Below are 12,065 nucleotides of genomic sequence, written 5' to 3' on the forward strand. Positions count from 1 at the left end.
TTAGGTCGTTGACCTACATTGGCTTAACTTTGTATATTCTATCAGGTAGGGGTCCAACATCATTCTTTTGTATGTGGATATCTAATTGTCTGAGCACCATTTGTTTATTTATTTATTTTTTTAAAGATTGTATTTATGTATTTATTTGATAGAGAGAGAGAGCACATGAGAGAGCGTGGGCAAGGGAAGGGGCAGAGGGAGAGGAAGAAGCAGGCTCCCCACTGAACAAGGAGCCCTATGTGGGCCTCGATTCCAGGACTCTCAGGTCATGACCTGAACTGAAGGCAGACACTCAACCACTGAGCCAACCAGGTGTCCCAGCACAATTTGTTTAAAAGTAATAATAATAACAAAAACAAACAAACAAAAAACCCCTATTCTTTCCCTTAATATAATCTTAGCAACCCAGTCAAACATCAATTGATTTTAAATATCACAGCTATTTCTGGATTTCAGTCAATTGATTTATATATCTATCTTTATGCCATGTAACTTTGTAGTAAATTTTGACATTAAGAAGTGTGAGAACTCCGACTGTGCTCTTTTTCAAGACTGTTTTGGCTATTCTGGATCATTTATGTCTTGCAAATTTAGTATCAATTTCTGTAACAGCTAGAGTTTTGTAAGAGATTTAAGTGAACCTGTAGATTGCTTTGAATACTATTCTTATTTTAGCAATATTAAATCCTTCAGTCTGTGAACAGGACTTATCTTTCCATTTATTTAGGTCTTCTTTCTTCTTTTTTACATAGATCTTTAATTTCTTTCAACGATGTTTTGTAGAATTCAGTGGCTATGTTTTGAACTACTTCGTTAAGTTTATTCCTAAATATTTTGTTTTCTTAAATGCTATTAAAAATGGAATTGTTTCTTTGATCTAATTTTTGGATTTTTCATTGCTGTATATTGATATACAATTGTTTTTTGTATATTAATCTTATATGCTGCCATTTGCCAAGCTCATTTATTAGTTCTAAGAGTTTCTTTAGAATTTTCTATGTATAAGATCATGTCATCTAAAAAGAGAGAAAATTCTGGGATACCTGGGTGGCTCAGTTGGTTAAGCGGCTGCCTTCGGCTCAGGTCATGATCCCAGCATCCGGGGATCAAGTCCCACATCGGGTTCCTTGCTCAGCAGGAAGCCTGCTTCTCCCTCTGCCTCTACCTGCCACTCTGTCTGCCTGTGCTCACTCTTTCTGACAAAAAAAAAAAAAAAAAAAAAAAGAGAGAGAGAGAGAGAGAGAAAATTCTACTTTCTTCTTTTCAGTCTAGGTACCTTATTGCATCTCTTCCTTTCCTAATTTCCTGGCCTAGAAACTTGGTGCAATGTTGGATATAAGTGGCAGAACAGACTGCCTGTCTTTTTCCTGACTTCAAGAAACATTCAATCTTTCATCATTAAGTATGATGTTAGCTGTAGGTTTTTCCTAGATGCTCTTTGTCAAGTTGAGGAAGATAGCTTCTATTCCCAATATATTGAGTGTTTTTCTATGAAGTGGTGTTGAATTTTGTCAAATGATTTTTCTGCATCTATCACCATGATCATGTGGTTTTTCTCCTTTATTCTATTTATATGATGTATCACATTTACTGTTTTTCAGATGTTAAGCCAACCTTGCATTCTGAGATAAACTCCACTTGATCATAGCATATAATTCTTTTTATATGTTGCTATATTTGCTTTGCTAACTTTTTTTGAGGATTTTTGCATCTATATTCATAAAAGCTATGATCTATAGTTTTCTTTTCCTATAATGTCTTTTCTGGTTTTGATATGAGGACTCATAGATGGCTTATTATTTTTAAAGTATGGAAATCCCTGGGAAAAAAACCTCAAACAGTGAGAAAGATTGAAAGTTGGAAAGTGTAAATCCCCTGTCCTGTCCCAATTTCACTGTGCATAGGATTAATGTGTATGAGTGTGTATATGCACGTGCATTTATGTATGAATTCTATTCATGGTGAACTTATATGTCTGTGTGTGTGTTTGTGTGTGTGTATTTAATAAGTGAAAAGTGATTATCTGAGATCACAAGATTCAAAATTAACACAATCATCTTCAGATTCTTGGTTTTTTGACTCCCAGTCCAGTGAAGTTCACAGGCTTAGGAGTCAACACACTTTTAGAGGTTTTCCAATTCCTTGTGATATATTTAAAGAAGACTCCACAAAACAGATTAAATCCAATTAGGCTATTCATGACAAATATTGGATTATCAACTTTGCTATTAACTTGAATATCAATATACCATGGCAAGCTATCCCACTTAGCTTTTTATTTTAATAGCCAAACTTATTTAATTTCATATCTATATCTATCTCTCTATATACATATACATATACATATATATTTTTAATCAATCCATTTTTTAAATTCTTGACATTACAGGACTAACCTATATTTTATTAACATTCCACTCTTACATTTCTTATCTACAAACAGAAATAAAATTCATTAGTAAAAAAAAAAACAAAACTAAACTAAAAGAATGGAAGAGCTTATGAAACTAAATGTGGATCCCAACATTAACAGCTGAACAAAGAATGGGATTTTTAAATTCTTAACAGATAAAAAAGTTGTGTGGAAACTGAACGCTTACAAATTATTCAAAACCTAGAGTCACTGACCAGAAATTACACAGCTGGATCATGGGAAAGCAGCAGAAAGAGATGTGTGTGTTGTAAGTATATATATTTATATTTATTTGTACATATATATAAATAATTCAGCTGTAAGCTAAATTTCTTACCATAAATCATTATATTACATAGAGTGACATGGATGGTTATAATAACTGACCCCCCAAATATCAATAGCTTCAAAAGTAAAAATTTATGTGTTTTGCTCACCAAATGGTCTGGTATGGGTGGCAAGTCTTCCTGATTGGATGCCAGATCCACTGTATATGGTAGATCGAGTACCCAGACCTCTTCCTTCTTTGAATTCTACCATCATCAACACATGGTTTCCAAAACATCTTCAATATACACCTTTCAAAAGTGTCATATTCATCTCTATGAAGCTATAAAAGGAGAAGGAATATAAAAGATCACATGTGGGAGGTTTATATAGACCAGATCTTTAAGTGATGCACATCATGTCTCCTTAAATTCTATTGCCAGACATATGACAATGCTTCGCTGCAAGGAAAGTTGAGAACAGCAATCTCATTATAGGCCCAGAAAAAAGAAGAAACAGATTTGGTAACCATCCTTCCCATCTCTGCCACAATAATCATTCTCCTCTGAGACATTTACAGCATCAGAAATTTCTGTTCCAAAACTTTTTCCCCTAAAGTAAATGCCTAACATCTTTTATCAAATCTCTAGTCTCTTGTCCTAATTTTAGAAAACTAGAATTTTAGATTCAAGATTCTTTTAGTCATCCTTTATGAATTTTTGAAAATTGCATAATAGAATAATAAATTACTTTTATACCAATTTTTTCATTGTTTGTCATATATGTTGGCAAAGACTGTACATATCTATAAAAGTTTTAATGTATCTAGCTAGCTAGCTATCAATCTATCATCTTACCCAACTAGATTCCAAATTCCATGAAGGAAGAAAAGAACATGTTTTAGTTTTTACCTCTGGCACATAGCAGGGTATCTAGAATGTACAAATTCATTTATTCAGCAAATGTTTATTAAGAGGTTAGTATGGAAAAGTGAGTGTGTTAGGCATTGGAGTGCAAAAGAAGGCAATTGCCCTATCCTTGCAAATCTTACAGTCAAGAATTCTTTATCAAGCAACAAGGTAAACTAGAGAACCTGAAACTCTTCCCCTGTATAACATCTGACAAAGCCCCATAAAATATTTAAGACATTATTGTAGTGATTTTGTAATATGTCAACTTGACTAGGCTGACCTATATTTTCCAGAATTCCCTTTCCTGTGTGATTCTAGTTAGGGGTGGACCACAACAGAGATTTGGAGAGAGGAAGTGAGGCAGTCAACATTCTGTAACTCATACATGTTGATCTGCTGGCTTACCCTATTAGTTTGAGGAAACACTACACCAATGGCTCGCCCTTAGTTCCTCCTAGATCTTCCTTTATCTTCTCTGAAGGACTCCTGGGCCATTTGTGTATGTTTAGCTCTGTGACAAAAGACCCTGGCATCTTCAGCACATTCATACCACCAATAACAGAGACCAAAAGACCTGACAGGGTCTTCAGTCCATCCCCATAGGTGCTGCAAATTGTTTTTGCTTTCTACCTCTTCACATCCAGCTTCTCTTGCCCACATAACACTTGAGATGAGTTTGTAACTTTTAGCAATATTTCATTGAAGGCTTAAAGAAGAATGTTACCATACCACAATGGGGCCATTAAAACTAACCATTTCCAAAGATATGCAAATGGCTAACAGGTATATGGAAAGATGTTCAACATTGTTAATCATCAGGGAAATGTGAATCAACCCCACAATGAGATACTACCTCATACCTATTAAGATAGCAATTATCAAAAAACAAAAGAAAGCAAATATTGGCAAGGATGTGGAAAAATAAAAATCCATACACTGTTGGTGGGAATGACAAAAAGAGCAGCCACTACTGAAAACAGTATGGAGTTTTGCCCCCAAATTAAAAATAGAACTACCATATGACCCAGCACTCCCACTTCTATGCATTTAACCAACAAAATTGAAATTAAGATCTTAAAAAGATTAGCACTTCCATGTTCATTATAGCACTACTCATAATAGCTAAGATGTAGAAACACCCTAAATGTCCACTGATGGATTAATGGATTATAAATCATGGTATAGACATACAATGGAATACTAGTCTTAAAGAAGAGGGAAATCCTACAATATGTGACAACATGGATGAAACTTGAGGACATTTGCTAAGTGAAATAAGCCAATCATAGAAAGACAGATACTGCATGATTCCACTTGTGTGAGGTATCTAAAATAGTCAAATTCATATAAGCAAAGAACATGGTAGTGGCTATCAGGGGCTGGAGAGAGGGAAAAAGAGAGCTTACCAGGAGATTACACCTGGTAATCAACAGGTGTAAAATTTCAGTTACACAAGAGGAATAAGTTCTAGAGAGCTGTTGTACAACAGATAATAATACTATATTATATACTTAAAAATCTGTTGAGAGAATAAATCTCATGTGTTCTTAACACAATAAAAAAAAAATCTAGTCACGGAACTCAAAAGGCTAAAGTCAGTCTAAAATCTCAGGCTTTCATGTGATTGGGTCAAACTCAACAACCACAAAGAAAATTCTTTGGGCCTTCCACCCTACAAACACAAGCCTAAATAAACCCCAACTCTCCTAGATTCCCTTTCTTTCTCACTCCTGAATGATGGATAAAACCATGAACTCACTTTAGGAAGATTCTATTCTATACCCACTAGGTGTGTCTCATCTTCTGAGAGCAGAGAAGCTAATCAATGATAATATTCTGAAATCTTGTATATTTCTTAATCTTAATCATAATTCAATAATTTCCTAATGTCTGAATTATTCTGTCTCAAAAAATTACCATGTGTGAGATATCAGTGGTTCAATGTATTGCCCCACCAAGTGACTGCTGTTACTTTTCACAATCTTGCCCCACATGTTAAGTAGAGAGATGAGCCTATATGCTTATGTGATGGAAGTCCACTTCCGCAGTTTTCTATGAAGAAGCACATAGCCAAGAACACTGTATGAGTTCGGGTACTGTGAGCTGCTATAACAAATAGAGCAAATTTCAACCAAAGAGTTTATTTTCCTTTTATTTAATGATCAAAGATAGTGTCCCAGGTCTACAGATAGGGTTTCTCCTTGAGGCAATTTGGGGACCCAGGCTTCTTTCATCTTGGGGGCCAGCCCTCCTCTAGACTCTGTCAACTGCATTCATCAAAGGAAAGGAGAAACAGTGCATAGGGAAGGCCTACCCACTTCTTAATAGCCTTGGCCTGGAAATGACACACAACAGTCCAACTTGTATATTTTTTTGCAAGAAGCAATCACATGGTCACAATGAATTATAAAGAGAACTAAGAAATAGAGTCTAGCTCTGTGCTAGAAAAAGAAAAAAGCTCATAAACAGCAAGCAGTTTTTCACAAATAGACTGACACACAAATAATCAAGGAACAATCCATTTCTGTCCATAGGTTACCTCCATTCAAATTCCAAGGGAAAAATTATCAAATTCTGCTGGATTATAATTGTGCTCATACACTCAATTTATTTAATAGAGTATTTTACAAATCAGTCGGAAGCAGGTCCATTTACAGTACTCTATTGCACTCAGACTTCCCTGAGCAATAGGTAGAGAGGTCCATGATTTAAATCATAGTCCTAAAAGCACAGTAATCCTTCCCAAGACATAGAAGGAAGTTCCCCTGAAGACTAATTCTTACCCTTCACTTTATGAACCAAAACTGAATTCAGCTTCAAAATAGCAGTGTTCTATGTTCAAAATTTTCAGACGTGGGCTCCACTGGCTCCCTGTTAAAATTAAATTGTAAAGGCTCTGGGACTTCTTTCATCTTCATATGTTACATGATGACTCACACAATACATTTGACAAATTGGGTTGTCAATAAACATTTGTAGAATTGAACTGATATGGTGTCAAGGATCTTCTTAACAGGTGTTTTTAAAGTATGGAAAAAAACTTGCTATACTGACTTGCAAAGACCCTTTAATCCTTGTTTGTCTACATGAAATACTCTATAATTTTTAAATAATAATAAATTACTATTTCACACAATATTAGTCAGATATGCTGAATCCAGGAATTTCTAAAATGAGTTTCTACTTGTGAATTAGCCAGTGTAGACTACAGCCACAACATTTCTCAGTAAGTCTTGATAAATCGCTTTGCTGAATTTCTACTGACAGTCTTTTGTTTAACATTAGGGTGTGTCATTGATTGAAATAATAAAACAAAAATTTTGCTTAAATGGTGGTCATGTTGTAAAGAGCTCTGAAAAAAACAACCCACAAATTATCTAGGTTTTAGGTCCTTTCTTATTGTCACTAATGAGGCCTAAGGATTTGGGGAAGTCACATTTCCTCTTTGACCCTCAGTGTCATCTTCCATGCAATGAAAGTTTGGACCAAGGAGTTCCTAAGAGGACTAATACTTTAACTCAGTGACCAACAGTTTGCCTTGAGAACAAAAAAAGTAAACTTAGGCTCAAGCACCCAAAGCTCAAGCAAAAAAGAAAAAAAAAAAAAAAAGGTTTTTTGATATACCAAGATTACCAAGATTAGAATAGCTACCGGTGAAATGAACAAAATAGGTGATTAGATTGAGAATATAAGCCTCACTGTAACTACAAAGCATAGTCTAATGATTTCCTGGCTTTTGGAGGTCAGTAGATGGTTGAGGAACTTAAGCAATTGCATTTAGAATATTTACAAATATCCAACTTTCAAAAACTCAGGCTGTTTTTGAAATCAGACTGTGTTATAAGCAAACTAAACAAAGCTTTGATTTAACTTCATAATGTGCCCATAATACCTGATTACTCCAAATCTTTTTTTTTTCTCCCAATGTCAAAATGCAAAAGTTTTAAATACTTTGATATAATTGTAGTAAACATAGACAACAATTTCTAAAATGGTAGAATACTATTTGACATTCCTAACCTATGGGTTATCTATAAAGAGATAGATTAAAAGGGCATCTGGGAAGTGGAATCAAACACCAGATTCCAGGTGTTGGAGAGGCAATGCAAAGGTATTTTCTTTTCTGTATTGAATGAAAATGGTTTTCATATAAGCTAGAAAATAGCTGGAAATCTCTCTGAAATTATTCCATAAATAAATAAAGTTTCAACTTTGTGCTAACAATTGGTTATGAGAGTAAACCAGCTCTGAAAATCCTGGTATTTTAGATGGTTTCCAACCCCTTGCCACTCCCTCCCTCCCAAACCCCACAGGAAAACTAGTAATTCGAAACTCTATAAGATAAGACCCATGATTAAAATAATATATGTTCAGCAATCATTATTTGTTATACATTTAGATTTATTCATCTGTTTTTGGTTTTGTTTTTGTTCAGTGGCTCTCCACCTTGTTCCTGTGTTCAGTTGGAATATAAGGTTTTTCTATGTTGGTGTGGAAGCTATAGGTTATATTTCTGTTCTTCTAGTGGTTTCCCCAAAACATGTAGTTAGATATGTGTTTTTTTAACAACATCTACATTATTCAGTGTCTCCTCCAGCTGAACAAGACAATGACCTTAGAACCTGAGAACATATCCCATACCCATTAAGTTATTACTATATAGATTTGGGTACTTTTTATTTAACACAAGCAGTATTATTATTTTTTTAAAAGATTTTATTTATTCATTTGATAGAGAGAGAGAAAGAGAGAACACAAGCAGGGGGAGAGGCAAAGGGAGAGGAAAACTGAGCTCCCCACTGACATGGGGCTCTATCCTACAACCTGGAGATCACGACCTGAGCTGAGGGCAGACACTTAACGATCTAGGCCACCCAGTGCCCCTATTTTTAATCATCCAATTGTTCTTCCTAAATTTACCAGCATCTTTCAACTTCAGGGCTCACTGTTGTTTATTACATCACCCCATTCCCTCTGAATATTCTTGTCTTTATGGTATAGTTACTCTTTTAGGAAGGATAGGTGGGTGGAATGTATGCCTGAAAATGCTTTCAGTTTTCCCTTATCTTTGAATAACCATTTAGCTGGGAATAGAATTGTAAGTTGTCAGTTTTTCTCCCTCAGGACTTTGCAGGTGTTTACTTCATTGTCCTCTAAAATCAATGATTACAAATGGGAAGTCTACTAGAAATCTAATTTTCTTGGTAGGTAGTCTTTCTTTGGATTAGCTGGCCTTTGAGATTTTTCTCATCACCCTTGATATTCTGCAGTTTCACTCTAATAAATTTATTTTACTTATGTTACTTGAAACATGAAATGCACTCTCCATCTAAGGATTCATATCTCATATCTCTTTTATCTCAGAAAAATTCTCAGCCAATTTCCCTTCGAATATTGCCTCTCCACGACTGCCTCTAATCTCATTTTCTTTATAAACTAGATTCCCTACATTTATACTTCTAGGGTATATGACTTTGGCTAAATTTTGAGAATTTCCTTTAAAATTCTCGGGCTCGGGTAATATGAGAAAAATTCTGAGACATTTCTCCAAATTGATAGTGCCAATAGATTGCCTAAAAATGACCTTACAAAGACCCATAGCAATGTCCACCACAGTGAAATTATGGAGTAATGGGGATAAAGAAAAGTCCCTAAGATATTCCTTTCGCAGTAGTTCTGGAAACACAGGACCCATAAAATGTTTAATTTAAAGGAAACTTCGGGGCACCTGGGTGGCTCAGTGGGTTGAAGCCTCTGCCTTCGGCTCAGGTCATGGTCCCAGGGTCCTGGGATCTAGCCCCGCATCGGGCTCTCTGCTTGGCGGGGAGCCTGCTTCCCTTCCTCTCTCTGCCTGCCTCTCTGCCTACCTATGATCTCTGTCTGTCAAATAAATAAATAAAATCTTAAAAAAAAAAATAAAGGAAACTTCATTTTTTAGGAGATTTAACTTGAGATACAGAGAGATTAAGGATGATTTATTTTCAAGTGGTTGTCAGATTTAGGACTAAACCCAAAATTTCCTCAATTTCAACCAAGTACTCTTAATGCGATTCCACATTACCTTCCCAAGACATTAAAAATATCTTAGCTATTACATCAAAATCCATGTTCAGCTCTAATCCAACAGTGGAGAATCTTGAATACAGGGAGGCAGTGGGGAATCTATCAAAAACATCACAGGAATAATGAGGGGTTAACTGAGTCACCCAGCAACATGGATAAATTAGCTCTCCAATGTTGAGCCCTGCCTAAGCTGCCAAACAAGAGTGATTCACTCAAAGAAAATCTACTGGAAATGTTGTGAATTAAAAGACCCGTTCAAAGGCATCTGGGTGGCTCAGCTGGTTAAGCACTGGACTCTTAAGTTTGGCTCAGGTCATGATCTCAGGGTCATCCGATTGAGCCCCACATCAAGCTCCATGCTTGGCTGGGAATCGGGCGGGAGGGATGATTGCTTGGGATTACTGCTCATTCTCTCTCTCTCAAATAAATAAATCTAAACAACAACAACAACAAAAACCTGTTCAGTTGAGGTATGGAATATTTGCCAATGATTTTCAGTGGGCGGCTGTAAAAATAAAGTTTCTATCAGTTTCTTAAGAACTGTGTTATAAGAGCTAATTGGTATAAACTGATTTAACTAGGAGAGCCCATTCGTGGGCTAAAGAGTTCCTAATCATAAGTACCAGAGAAAACTGGTGACTGATTCAAGAAAAAACAAAAAGGTAAATCAGGCATGGAGGTAATTAGCCAGACAAGATGAACTAATCCAGGAACATGGTTGTTCTTTGAAAGGAGGAGATAAGTGGAGCTGAACAGGAGTCACGCGCTACTTTAATCTATCAATTGATCAGTTATTTCAGTATTTCAGATTGTTCTATATGCCCAGCACTCTATTAGAGCTATCATGGGGAAAAGGCCAGAAAATGATTAGCAGCTGAGTTAATAAATAAAATACATTGTGTTTTCTTTCCTCCTGCAAAATGGGGGAGGGGGGAGTTCATAGAAGGGAAGAGATCTCATTTTGTCAACACCAGGTGAAGCAGGATGTAATTGGATTTGCCCACAAGTATATACAGAAACAATGCTAAGCCAAACAAATACAGACCTTCAGCCTGGTTAAGGAGTCCCAAAAAGAACAATCCATAAGCAAGAGAAGAGAAAGAGTACTTCTTAGCTGATCCTGGAAGGAAAAATCAAATGCAGATATAGAAACATAGATATGTTTAGGGGAAGATCAAAAATAGCCTTAATCTTACAGAAGAGAAGTATGATTGTCAGTATTTCTGCAGTGGCAAGTAAAGAAAGCATTGGGGATTTTAGAGAAAGAAATGTATCCAAAACAACTTTGAGAGGATGAGGGTAGGAAGGTAATAGAGGAAGAACAACAGAGTTGGTGTACAATGACCAAGGAAGAAATATAGGTATTTTGTGGGCCCTTTGGGTTTAACCATGAATCTTTACTTAGCAACTCTCCGTGGTTAGGAGGGGTAGACAAAAGAGGTGCCTTGGAGGACAGGAGAATCTGATTTACAAGACCAGAAAAGTCAAACAGGTTGAAAGGATCACCCTGAGGTTGTTGAATATTTAGTCCTTGGTGAGTTGGAAGTGTAACACAGCCAGGAGAAATGAACTGTCAATACTGACAGTTAGATCTTGCAGTGACTTGGCAAGGAAAGAGTACAAGGCCAGAACTACCGGTGCTTGGGCAAGAGCAACTAAGCCAACAGTAGGGCTAACTCCAAAGGAAGGTGAAGGTGGTGCCAACTGTACTATCCCAAAGGAGATCAAACACTCGAATCTGATCAGAGGGAGTGCCAATATTCCTGGACCTGTCTGAGGGTAAGCATCCCAAGAGGAATCAAGACGTAGCAAATCACAAAATGGGAAACAAGGAACCACATTACACATCTCTCTTGGCAAGATTCATTGGGAGCTGTGGCTTGCGACCAACATCTCCAAGGAATTTTAGCTTCCTCTCAATCCTAAATCCACATTTGACCAGCATCAAGCTGGTGAAAGGAAGACAATGGGTATCCCACTAACTCCATCTCTAGCTACTCCTCCTGCTACATTCGTGATCCACATACACCGAAATGAATTTCATTCCTCAAACCCACTCCACTCTCTCATATTTCTAAGCCTTAAGATACGTTGTTCCCTCTCCCTAGAATAACTTTTCTACCTACAGCTCTCTTTATCTAGCTCAGTTTTGCTCATCCTCTGGGTCTCTGCATCTTCTCTTATACCTTCTTACACTTCTGCTATCAGTGCTTTTATCACACTGGATTGTAATGATGTGTTTTTTGTTAACACCCTAGGCTGTTAAAAACCATGAGGAGGCAGGTACCTGTTGTTCAGCTTTGTTCGCCCAGAATTATATCGATGGGCTCTGGTGCACAGCAGGTGCTTAATGCTTATTTATGGAATGAATGAGTGTAATTTCCATTTGTCCCTTTATTCATTTTTTGTAA

General features: G+C 36.4%; 1 long non-coding RNA gene across 1 annotated transcript in view; it reads right to left on the reverse strand.

Moving 5' to 3' along the window:
• Positions 1-12,065, reverse strand: part of LOC101693733 — a 28,591-nt gene that overhangs the window by 1,204 nt on the left and 15,322 nt on the right. The window contains exon 2 of the long non-coding RNA XR_199287.3: positions 2,851-3,023. This is a non-coding gene — a long non-coding RNA (uncharacterized LOC101693733). The remainder of the gene's footprint in view (positions 1-2,850; positions 3,024-12,065) is intronic.

Source organism: Mustela putorius, unplaced genomic scaffold, assembly GCF_011764305.1.
Source record: "Mustela putorius furo isolate JIRA1106 unplaced genomic scaffold, ASM1176430v1.1 tig00003898_pilon_pilon_pilon, whole genome shotgun sequence".
Lineage (NCBI taxonomy): Eukaryota > Metazoa > Chordata > Mammalia > Carnivora > Mustelidae > Mustela > Mustela putorius.